Genomic DNA, 13309 nt, shown 5'->3' with positions numbered 1-13309 from the left:
GTCTTCTTCAGCACAGTTTACACATAAGTTGATAATATCTTAATAAGTTTCCGCTTTCTTTGTTTCCAAAACACATTCTAAATTGCACATGAAGGATAGATTAAACACCTTGTTGGAAATTAAGTGCACCTAGTGGTAATTTCTTACTTTGGAAGCAAAATTTTCTGCCTTGCCCAACTTCTTTCCAACAGGAATTGACATCGATTGCATAAATGACTCTGGATGAGGCACGCTTGCAGACACTAATAATAGACTTTGCTAATGCTCCTTAGCATCAAATCCCAAAGAGCACCCCAGAGGGACTTAAACAAAGGAATTCAAAATTAGCTGAAGTGCCAAGCTGGTCACTTGTTAAAGAATCATTTGCTTTCTTATCTGACTGAACCTCACCTACCCTCCATTCCCCACTAGACACATTTGCTATTGCTTGCTCTCTCTCTTTCTCCTCCCCCCCCCCTCCCAGCTCAAACAAGAATTATACTTATGTGCTTAGAAGCTAGAACCACTGTGTGCTGCAGCACTAGGGAAAACAGCTATGATGTTAAAATATTTATACAGCTGGATTCAGTGAGATGCAGCATCTCCTTTTAAGTTAACCAGCTTCTGTCAAATGATAGATAAAAAAAATAAAATAAAAGGCAACTATAGAGCCAAACCCTCCTCACATAATTTTTGTGATGCTCTTATGAACCATGTAATTTGCAACATCATTTTTAAAACACTGTGTAGTGGCACTTCCCAAATACAGTCCAGAACATGCATATAAGTGCAGGTAGAATATGCATATACATTTTCTTAACTCTTTGTGTTTAGAAACATTTTATTTTAATTCTAGGTCTGGAAAGAGAAAATATTTCCAGAAGAATAGGAATACAGTTTGGTCCAGGTGAAACCAATCACCCATCTGTTTCCCTATATGCACATTCTAGCAGGAAAGTCTGAGAAAGTATTTTCCTACCAGTAATAGTTGGAGTTTACGTGTCTTAGATGAAGCTACCATTCCAGGAAAAAATCAGAGTTTATTACACAGTATTTATACCAGTCAGCCATATCATTATTTTTGCACCAACAATAACATCTGAAATTCTTGACTTGAAATCACTAATTTCTAAAACAGAAAAAAAGTCTATATACATGACCATAAGTCATAGTTAATGCATAATATTGTCGGCATATTGCATTACACACAGACTGGCTGCATAGAAAACCTAGAAAACAGGAGCTGTGGAGGCTTGCAAACCACAGGGCGAATGAAACCACCTTATTGTGTGTGCCTGTCCATCTGTGTGTCTGTGTGTACAAGTATCTCATGATTTGGGAGGCTTAATTTTCCATGCGAACAGTTGGGAAGAGAATGCCTTCCCAGACAAGCTCTGGATAAGCCGCTGTCCCCTTGCGGTCCAACAGCCGTCATGATTCGTGGCCAATTCTCTTCCTTCCCTCCCGCACACACAGCCCGAGCACAACCGGCTGTTCCCTACCACTGGTGCAAGCCACTAAAACAGCTTATCCCCCAAGGCAGTTTCCTAACAACCTCTCAAGGTCAACGTTTCATTTCTAACTCCAGTTCTGGCAAGGGGATCTGGATGGTGCTAGTGCCCAGTGCTCCTGGTGGTGTATGTGCAGTAAAACCCATCTATTCTACTGAACGGGTGGGATAGTGAACGGAGGGCAAGTATTTGTGCAAGGTTTTTTCTCTTTGGGTTTGGACAGTGCTTCCAATTTTAGACACTGAAATGTTGTGGCAAATTTTGACTTTGGGATTTTCTGGTTTCACAAAAAACACGACTGTGTTTGCTCTTCCCTGGCGTTAATAAAGCCGCCATGTCTATTTTTGCTTTACAGTTGTAAGGATAGCAATATGTGGATGCTCAGGAAAATGATGTTCCTGACAGTTTTACTGCAAACAGTGGTATGACAAGAATGTCAGTTTTGTTTAAAAGCCACGAGGGGTCATTCGTGGGGTCAGTGCCCTGGAGCAGACCTGCCAGTTCACTCTCTAATTTGGACATGGGCTGGGATCTGATTAGGACCAAAACTAAATTATAAGCAAACAAATACAATTCCCAGCAACTGAAAAAAATGGTTTTTGGCTAGCTCCGCTGATAAATAATGACGGGGTCAAGTCAGCTTTATGGATTAATCTGGCTTGCTTGGTGAAGCAGGCTCATTTGAAAAATGCAAACAATACCAAGAGCAAGGTCACGCATCTAGGAGAAAAAAGAGGTAGGTCATTCCTGCCAAATGGGAGAGACTAGCTTGGGTTGCATTGATGCTGGAAAGAATTTGGAGACACAGGAGGTAAGGGAATGTCTCAGTTAGATACTGTAGCTCAGAGGATAAACATGACCTACAAATTTAGTATATCGCATTTGTAAACTGCTGTTAGTCTCCTGAATGCACTTTTGCTGTCCACACTGTTAAAAGGATAATGAACAGGAGAGGAGTGAGGAAAGAGTGACTAATAAACCATAGCAAGAAATATAGGAATCAATTCAATTTGGCCACAGAAAATAAAAACAATCTGGATACGGACCACAGAACCTCTGTGGAGAAGGAAAGTCTACTAGCAGGTATTTCTTTAATCTAGCAGAAAAAAAAGTTACAGTAAAATCTAATGTGAAAATTCTAGGTAGATACATTCGGAGTGCTTATTTATAAAAAAAGAAGTAATTAACCTTCCTTAAAGACCTGAGGGAGTCCTCGTCACTTGAAGTAAAGCCAAGTCTGTATACTATTTTAAATTCTGTAGCAGACCCCACTGGTTGGTATCTTTGTACTTGGGGAAACTACCTAAAGTTCTCTGCCCTGTTCTGTGGGAAAAAAAAGAAAGATCATGCAGACACTCCCCTCTAACTTTAAAATCTATATTTGTGGTAATCTTGAACTTTTTCTCCAAAAAGCTCAACACTGCATTTTCCTGAAATCCTGCTGGCATTCAGCATCTTCTACTTCCCCTTATATTCTGTGGGCTAGTGAACAACGCGATAACTAAATTCCACATAAGAAATCTTGATTACATGCACAGTTTTAGGGACATTTTTCCATAGATGTGTATGACAAATTAGGATATATGGGCATTTTCTAAATCTTACCTAAATCCCTGAATCAGTGTTCACTCTGCATATTGAGGTCTGGTCGGCAGCCATCTGCACTCAGACAGGAAATAATTACATTTACATATGCAAACAAAATCATCTCCAGTAACCTAGGTCTTGGAAGCAAGGTCATTGTATTAAATTGATTACTTTTATCAAACTATATTTGGAAAAAAATGCGAGAACAGACTTGGGCTTCCATAGCCCTTCCATCAGCTCTGTATTTAGAATCAGGAATCACAAAAGTTTGAGCTTGTTTCATACAGTTAGTTGTGGAGTGTGTGTCTAATTGCTTCTACTGTCTTCAGGGATGCTTTTCATGAAGTGAGACATCACTCAGCACAAGTAATAGTGTCACAGTTACACCTTTTAACAGAAGAGCCAACAAGGTGAATTAGATGTAGCCCACAGTGAATAAAATGGTGTCTTTTTCAGACAACTATATAGAGAAATAAACCTGAAGCTAAGGCAAGAATTTGGATTAAAGAAGGGTTTCTTTGCCAGATTTTACCACGACTTTAGGAGCTGCAAGAAAAGGAACAGAAAAGAAACCAGTTTTAACATGTTCTGCAGATTTATATTTATTAAGAAACAAACAGGCTTACTTTGATATTCTTGAGCATAAAGATACTTGATTTTGCATCTTTAACTGAGACCTTGAGCACAGCAGTGGTCGCTGGCATGTGACATTTTGACTTCTGTTCGTTTGATAAATGTATCAGACTTCAAAAATGTATTTATTCAGAAATGTTAGTAAATGATTTAATTTTAATGAAATGTTACAGGGTTTTTTGTTATCTTCATAAAGTTATAAGATCCTTTCATGCTGTCCTTTATGCATTAGAATTTTAGAACTGAAAGCCACCCATATATTAAGCAGTCTGGCTCACAGCAAGGTGTTCAACTTGACATTTTGAAGAGCATGGATATTTCCATCCCCTGTTTTTTTCAACTTAATACATGATAATTATGCATTTTAAAGCATTTTACTTTAATTTATTGCTTTCCTTCCAGGAAGTATTGCTCCTTGAGTCTCAGAAAGCATATATTTTATGATAAGTATAATTAATATTTTTTCCAAAGCCATTTCTTTATGTATACTCTGTTGCACACAGTGTTATGTCAGAATTTAATATGGACAAATTTTTCAAAGAAATCCCTCTGAAGCTCTTACTTATCTCGTGCTCTATACATACAGTAAGAATAGAAATATCTGTGCTTATGTGAAGATTTGTATCATATATACTGTACATTTTTCATATGCACAGTGTACTATAAGGTATTCACACAATTAGCTTATCAACAATGTAGGCCTGGACTTCCTGTGCAACTTAAGCTGTGAAAAAATCTGTTTTTCTTTCTTCGTGGACTGTATAGGGATTCTGGCTTCCTAATTTTGGAAACCTGAGTTAGTCTAAAACAGCCAGCAGAATTAAACTCCCATTCTGTTTAAACTGGATGTACATGAAGTTAATAAGATATTTACCAGTGTTCCCATGACTATATCTCCTGATTTATTTCAGCCATGCTCACAATGATTTTATTCACAAACATTTGTACGAGACAGAATTTATTCACAAGAATATTCAAGAAAAGGGAAATAATCATGAACAGTAGAAAGAACAGATCTATAGCATATTCACATCTAGTAGAAGGTAGCACGGCCCTTCTAATAAAGCCTTTTTTTGCCATTATCACAAGAGTCATCAAAAACTGAAGATATTCATGTATAACTCATTAATAAGCAAGGCATTTTTCCTGTTTATAAGATATAGGTCATCCATTCTTGGAGCAGAAATAATATCCTCTGATTCTGGTGATTAATCAAACTGCACACAGAGCAAATAGGAAATAATCATAGTGACCTGTTATGAATAAACTCCACAGGAGGTTAAAAATTGTACATACAAACTACTACAAATAAACAAATACAAAGATCTAACAGTCTGTTCAGGGATAATTTACAAAATGACTAAATTCATCAGAAAAGTTGTTCTCCATAGCCTGTGAAACAAGATAAATACTAACTTTTTAAATGTTCTGTTGCGGTGCTTGGGCAAGCAAAATATGTTCATAAACTCAGGACTCTATGTAGTTGGGAAAGTTTTGTATTATATTGGAAATTAAAAAGGGGGGGTTGGATAATCAAGGCTTTATTATATGTAGAGAAAGCTACCTGGATGACTGAACATTATTTGCATATTGATCCATCTAAGTTCTAGCACTACTATGGAATAATGTGTTGTTAGATTCCATAATTTAGAAAGTTTGTTAGACATCAGATCAGAAGTGTGCAAAATGTACATCCCAAGAAGGATGGAATACAAATAGCAAAGACAAAATAAATTGTTCCATGGGCAGTGTACCTCATGAGACCTGATTTTCCATGGTTTTGCATCCTCTGCAGTTCTTATCACAGTATCTGCAGCTTCCATCTCCTCACCCACCCAGCTTTCATATGGTTCCCTTTTCCCTTTCAGTGGCCTTTATGTAATACCCTCACGTCTTCCCCAAATCATCCCTACTCTCACCTCTCTTCTCTGTTAATACCTGAGCTTTCCTAGAGACACCTAAAAGCACTTAGGAAATGTTTACATCTTCTCACCTTCCCTATCTACCCAGCTGGGCATGAAATGTCATTTCTGCCTAATTGCAAGCTACATTTGTGCTGATTACCTGAGCCAGGCACATGTGCTGGCCAATGAGCCACCAAGCCAGCCTGCAGAAAAAACACTGTAGACACATTTTAGCCTTCTCTTCAATGGATATAGTAATAGACTGTTTCTCCTCTTCCCTGTTTCCTCTTTTCAGGAAACTTGTAGGAGTCTAATATCTAGATGTCTCTGTCAGATTTGGTTAAAATCTGCCAGCAGGCTCAAAAATTAGATGGGAGAGGAAAAAAGGAGTTAAACAGAAAGAGGATAAAAGAACAGACAGGCAGCAAGATGCTGGAAGCTGTTTTTTTCTTGGAAAACTATGCTAAAATAGTTTCTGGAATAGATAGTTAAGTACAGAGCTTTATATATTTCTCAACTAATTAATAGGCAAGACACAGGATTCAAGACACATGCAGTTTATGTGAAACATAAGCTGTAATTGAAAATAACAGTTTTCTAAAGACAGATGATGTTGTGCTGGATTTGTGGCAGGTCTCAGCAGGCAGGTGGTTAGTATGAAGTATGAAAAGCCAGCAGAAATGTTAGTAGTAGTAGAGAAAGAAACTCTCATTTAATCTTCGGACTGGTGGGAACTCAAAGTGGATGGCACATTTAGCTTTGGTGGTTTTTCACTGCTTGGCAGCCTGGAAGCCCAGGAGAGATGTGAGCAGCCCTGGTTATTGAGAGCGAGCGTGGACATAACAGATCTATCTGTCAGGTTCTCCATCTCTGCGCCGAGGCATTCTTTGAAGCAGTCAGTGAGGTGCCTGCCTGTTTCTCCATTATAAATGTCTGGGCATTTCCTGAAAAAAAAAAATTAAGAAAAAGAAGAAAACAACCCCCCAGCCCCCCCCCCCCACTGATATACTATATTACTGGCAGTGTAAGTAAACTTTTATGCTACTTAAAAGAAATCAGATTCTGACAAATGGAAATGCCTGCCAATGGTCACATATAATATGCAGAGAGAGAGTTTTTTGAAAACATGACACTCATTTACAAGTTTCTTACTGTTTGAAGGATAAAAACACAAAACAAAATAAGTTCCTTCACTGCCCCCCCAAAAAAGTCCCAATAACTCCATCTCTTCTGAATAATAGGTTAGCTAGCCATGCTTTTATTAATGATACTTCTTCTCTGTGTAAGCAAAGTGCCTAGGAGTCTCAGCCATGGACCAAGATGTTCTCTGTCAAGTGCCGTACAAACAGCCCCACATAGAAGTGCTCATCATTTAAAGTCTAAAACAAAAGCAAAACAAAACAAAAACAAAACAAAAAAAAATCCCGAGTGGATAGAAAATACAAGGTAATGTAAATGTTAGAGGTGGGTAGAGTTAACTTTGTTTAGGCTACTTTAACTCTGTATCTCCATGCTTTCCCATATTTCCTCTTTGGCTTTGGTCAGCTGGTTGCTTTTCTCTTGCTTTTCAGGTATCTGTGTTTTTAAGACCGCAGTATTCTTGTATTTGCTTCCATGTGTTTGACAGATACGTGTTTACAATCACACTCTATTTTAACAAAGAGCTGGGAGACGGAGCTTGTCCAAAGATACTCTTTCCTTGTGGTTTGGGACTTGTAATGCTTATCCTCTCCCAGCCAAGGATCATTTTCTCCTCAGGCAGCAATCCTTAATATCTTCCATGCAAAAATACCACATACTTGCAAGTGAACAGCATAGCTAGGAATTAATTTCCTGCATGCAGGATTTGGTATAAGCCCTCTTTACCTTCTCACACTGTGTCTTCAAACTACAGAAGCCCATTAACTTCAGAGTGTGGTTCCACTGCACCACCTGCTTCCTTTGCTCCTTCCAGGACTACAGTAAACACAGCACTAATAAAGGTGATAGACTGCTTTTATCCACCCCTACTTTAGATTGCCAGACTTGTGGCTTTTAAACTAGTATCCAATGTATGAGGTATTAATAATTCTTTTCGTATTCCAGTTTTTCCACAGAGCTGGATGAAATGAATGATGGGGGGTGGGTTTCATACAATGTATTCCCCTGTTGGTTCCCAGTGCAAGCAGTTACATTTGCTGATAACAAAATGCATTTATCTTCAGTGGCATTTTAGATAGCTCCACAACCTGCTGCGTATTCTAATGAAACCTGTATCACTACCAATTAGACACCTGCAGAAGAAGTGGGCTATGCAAATGCTTTGCCCCCAAATGCTATTTTCCCTCTCTCATTAAGCTTTCAAACTAAATTACATCACAGTTAATGGCTAAAGACTTTCCCCTCAAATTTCAAAGTGTTGCCTGGAATTTAGCCAAACATCTCCCACTGGTTTTAATGGGAGTTGTGTGACTGCAAGCCTTTGAAATGGATTTGCATTGCTTCTCACATGCCTAACCTGAACCCCCACCTGACCACCTTCCTTTCCTTGCAAACACACACATACAGAATACACTGCCTCTTTCCCTCCATCCCTCCCTCCTCCTCCCACCCTCTAATACTTTCTCAAAGTATTCTGGTGGGCTTGGCAAACTGTAGATTATTGTTATACTTGTCATCCCCGGAGGTCCTTGAGTTCAAATGTGAGTAGATGTAAGTCATGCTTGCTGTAAACAAATATTTGTTGGTTATATACACAAGGTAGAGAATAAACAGCAGGTATCTGGCTTATGAGGTTATATTTCCGTCAAGGGTTTCCAATGCTGTCATAAACCATGTGAGAAAAGCAGGCATGATTTATAAAGTTGCCACAAGTCCCAAGACAGAACTATATCTCCATAATTCACACTTACCGGTTTGTTTCATGTGAATCTCAAGACCTGTTCTAAGCCCTGCCTGGGATACAACCCCTGTCTTGCTCACCCAAATGTTTCATTAACCTTTTATCTGCTCCTGGCTCCTGCTGTTGCCTGCCCCATATTCCGATTTGTGTGGCTCCTGCTTTAGTTGCTTTCATCTCCTTCTCCAGGGTGCTCTCCGTTGAATGCCTTGGCAGGAGCTGTAAGCATTACCCTATATCTTTTAATTACACATGCAAGCATATTTCTGAGAGCAAGCTGTGCGTTCATAAGTCAAAATTGGATTAAGACATGCCTAAACAGTTGCGCTTGCAAGTGAGTACAAAAACATGATCAACTCTGCAAACGTGGACGGCACAGATTTCGCAGTAGGTTTTAGATTCTTCTTTTGGAAATTTGACCATGTAGTTTTAAGAAATTCTTTAAGTAAAATGCCTCAAGAACAGCTTGGTGGAAACTTAAAATCTGCTTTACAAAGCTAGAAGGAATGAAGTGATCAAATACTGTACTGCACCTTGACTTAATATCTCTTAAAGAAGATGCTCTTTACACATGCCAATGCCACGGAAAACCCATCAGCCCTATGACAAAAGAATGTTTCTTTTCAAGTTGGGCTATCCCACAAAAGCGAGGGCAACTGGGTTATTTTGTCATTTTTGGCTACCTGCAGTTATCACAAAGATTGAACCTGCCTATGACTTAGGCCTATGTCTTATATTTTCTTCTTGGACAACAATTTCAGTGACACCAGTGTTATAGGTAAACGCGACAAATTGACAACCACTCGGGCCGGGTTGCATAAATTCCAATTTAATAAAATAATTGAGCAAGTCACAAGTAAGCAAAACAGCGCTGGGCGGCCGGGGAGTCTCCTGCTCCACCAACGGCGCGCGCGATCCCCCGCTCACAGTCCCCTTATATGCCTCTAACTTCTGTGGTTGCGCCGGCTGTTGCTGGGGGGGGGTCGGGATGAAAGCTGGGGTCTTCCTCTGCGTTGTGCGTGGTGCCCTTCAGGTCGCGCGCATACATTTCACAATGCAATATCGCTCTGCTGGCTCAGTACAATCATTGTGGTGATAGCCCGTACTTAGCGCCTAGTTTCATGGTAAAATCACTTCACGAGGTGATGTAACAAATTATCACCTATCACAATCCCCCCTTTTTGTTTTGGTCCTTTTTAATTTGTTCATCAAATCGAACAACAGCCTCCTGTGCCAGGGGGAGCATCTTTCTTTATGAAAATTAATCCACCTCTATCGGTCCCGGACTCCCAGTAACGGACTCCCCAGGTCTTTCCCAAAAACCATCCCGGATCCTCCGGATGGGTGATATTAAATGTTTACAAGTTCCCGGGGGGGGGGGGTATAGTGGGGATTTCCCCGATACCCCAGCTGGAGATCCTCTTTGGGGGGGGGGGTACACCCAGAAGGCCCCCATTTTACTGATAAAAACTTATCTAACCCTGCTTCTGGAGTCCAGTCAGAGGCTATAGTTTCACATCCCCAATAAGCAAAATAATAAGAGTTTGGGCAGTTACAGCCCAGGATTAGAACTAGGACAAAAGTAAAACCCCATATGATTTAGACATGGTTCAATAGGCACCAACTCACAAAAAGTAGCTGTAAATGTAGGACTCCCGGGTACACTTTGTACTTGGATCACTGTTTGATCCTCCCACCTTATTAATGACCACTTAAAGGGTTGGTGTATATTATGTTCCCCTTTGATTCGTCTTCCAGAGGAGTAGTGGACCCATGGCTTGGCTAACGGATATTTTACGAACCCTTAATGCCTTGGAGGGGTGATCCGTGATGCCAAGTGTCTCTGGGACTTTAAAGAGTCTGGGCCTTACAATTTTGGGTATCCCTGCTTAGGAGGTGGCTTATCAGCCTCAATCCCCACAGTTTCCATACGTCTCTGTCTCCTCTGCCTACTCTTTTGCTCAGAGCAGCAGGGTGTACCGTCTTCTCGACAGCAGCCGTATTCTTCAGGGGAACCTCCTGTATGAGCTTTTTGGATTTTTAAAGGCTTCCCAGTTCTCCAGAGTGACACTCAACATACGGCACGGTCCACCTACAATTGGTGTTTTCAATTTTGGCCTTATGTGATCGGGGTGGTTGGCGTAGGTACAACCTTTCTCTGGTTGTACCCCTTTAGCAAAAGCTTCCCACCATTCCACCGATCTTTTCTTGAGATCCCTTTTTAATGTCAAATGGGTCAATTTGCCATAACAAAGGCGACAACTGCCGCTAGGGAGGTACCCGTACTACCAATGAGTCCACTACTTCTCTTTACAAATCCTGTATTTATAACACACAAAGGGATAACAAATACAATGTGAGGTTTTACAAAATGTGGTCTTACTTATCGAGGTTTCTAGGTTTCTTCTTAAAGGTTACTTTTAAATTGTCCGGGTTTCCAAAGGCTTCCCACAATGATTCTGAGATCGGCCCTTTAATTCTGCTGGCATGTGTCCATCCTCCCTCTGCGGTGCGAATAGCAGTGTCTGTGGTAAGCAAAACAAGGAAAGGTCCCTCCCAGTGGGGAGTCAAGGACGAGTCTTTCCAGGTTTTAATTAAAACCTTGTCTCCAGGGTTAACTCGGTGAATGGCTACATCTAGTGGAGGTCTCTGTACTATTAGTCCTTTCTTTATCAATTCTTGTCTTCTCTTCATAAGCTCTGTAATATATTTCTGTAATAATCTCTCTTCTACTTTAGGATGTTCTTTTGGTATTTCTAAATCATATGGCATCCCATATAACATTTCAAAAGGGGAGACTCCTGTGTCAGTTCTGGGCTGAGTTCGTATATCCAACAAGGCTAAGGGTAAACACTTGATCCAATTCATCTGGGTTTCCATCATTAGCTTCGTTAACTGTTTTTTTATTTCCCCATTCATCCTTTCTACCTTTCCCGAACTTTGAGGATGCCCAGTAAATTATATTCAGCTTCGGGAACTAATAAAAAGGATCCAACGCTTAATCGAGAGTCTGATTCTATTTTCACATTTTTAATTACTGGGACCTTAAAGGGTTCTCCCTTAGCTCCTATCACTTGCAATTTCTCTGAGGATGGTTTACACCCCCAGGGTACCGTTTGGACAGTAGATCTTTCTGCCCCGGAATCTACAAGGAATTCTACTTCTTGTCGCTGGGGACCCAATTTCAATTTTATCAAGGGCTCGGTTCCTTTATGAGTCCCCAGCAGATAGAGCCCCTGACCCCCCTAATCTTCTTGGAACATTTGCTCATCCTGCATTCGCTTCCTGCAATTCCTCTTCAGATGCCCTTTCTTCTGGCAATAAAAACACTCAACCTGCCTCAAGTCCCTCGTCACGACTTCTCTGGGTTGTCCTTCTTGGTGAGGTGGCTTTCTTTTAGGTCCGTTATACGACCTAGGGGGTTGCGCCTGGATCCCTCTCTGTCCTTCTCGGACTGCTGCCACCAGAATCTTTGCCTGCCGCCGATGAGTTTCCTCTTCCCTTCGCACATGCACTTTCTGAGCTTCCCTCAGCAATTCGTCCAGTCCTCTATCTTGCCAATCATCTAACTTCTCTAACTTCCTTCTGATATCTGGAAAGGCCTTTGCTACAAACTGTGTTTTCAATAGAGCCTGTCCCACAGGGGTACTGGGGTCTACCCTGGAATAAAGTTGCAGGTTTTTCCTAAGTCTCTCGAGCCATTCTGTTGGTGTCTCGTCCCTTTTTTGTTGTTCCATGAAGGCCTTATTAATAATTTGCCCCCTGGGAACAGATTCCCTGATTCCCTGAACTATTATGGTTCTTAGATCGGACATATGTGTCCGATGCTCAGCATTCTGATTGTCCCAGTCCGGCCGTTGGGTGGGCCATTTGATATCTGCTGTGGGACCTTGTTGGTGCTGTTGATCCCAAATCCGCATCCTGGCCCTACGGATCATTTCCCTTTCTTCCACTGTAAATGATATGCTCAGGATGGATTGTAATTCCTCCCATGTATAAAGGCTAGGACCTAAGAACTGATCTAATTTTTCAGCTACCCCTAAAGGGTCTTCTAATAAATTCCCCATTTCTTTCTTGAAAACCCGTACGTCCCCTGAACTCAGGGGCATGGACACAAAACCCATCCCTGGTTGCGGTCCTCCCATGGGGAGTTCTCGCAAGGGGTACAGCTGATCAGGTCGCCCACCTCCCCTCGTTTGACTCCTCGTGACCCTTCGGGTTTCTTCTGGGGAACTAGGAGGGTCTAGATCCCAGTCCGGGGTCGTTGGGGGGGGGCTATGAGGAGGGGCTGGTATTGGGTTTTGAGCTGGAGCTGAGGGAATATAGGGGGGAGGAGAAACGGGAAGTTCCTCCAATATTTTGCTTTTCTTCCTCGAACCCTTCTCTTTCAGGGTAAATATCATGGTCCGAGTATCTGGTCTTATCCATAAACTAGCATACTCACTTTCTTCTAAACTAAAGGGCTCCTTTGAATTCACATATATATTTAGGGCCTGACATATCCAATTTTCAAAAGACCCGTATATTGGCCAATAAAGGGGGTCTCTTCTAATCTGCTTCCCACCCCATACTTGCATGCAGTAATGTACCATTTTCTCTCGACTTTTGCCTTTTCGGGAGGGCCAATCGTTCCAATACTTAATCATTAATCCTAAAGGGCTATTGGGCGGTATATCTGGTAACCATACTGTAAAGCCCTCTATGGGATCAGAAGACTTGCTCTTTTTCTGTCCCATCTTCCGGAGTACACACACACACACGCTCAATCGCTCCCCTAGGTCGTGGCCCACGCCCTCGCGGACAATGGGAACCGCACT

At 41.2% G+C, this 13309-nt stretch overlaps 1 protein-coding gene across 1 annotated transcript in view; it reads left to right on the top strand.

Annotated features, from left to right (window-relative positions):
• NKAIN2 (sodium/potassium transporting ATPase interacting 2) overlaps window positions 1-13309 on the top strand; it is a 569846-nt gene that overhangs the window by 402841 nt on the left and 153696 nt on the right. The gene's annotated exons all lie outside the window — the stretch shown is intronic.

The sequence above is a fragment of the Apteryx mantelli genome, chromosome 3, assembly GCF_036417845.1.
Source record: "Apteryx mantelli isolate bAptMan1 chromosome 3, bAptMan1.hap1, whole genome shotgun sequence".
NCBI classification, from domain to species: Eukaryota; Metazoa; Chordata; class Aves; order Apterygiformes; family Apterygidae; genus Apteryx; species Apteryx mantelli.
Note: the sequence above shows the minus strand (reverse complement) of the source record. Positions and strands in the feature narration are given on the sequence as shown.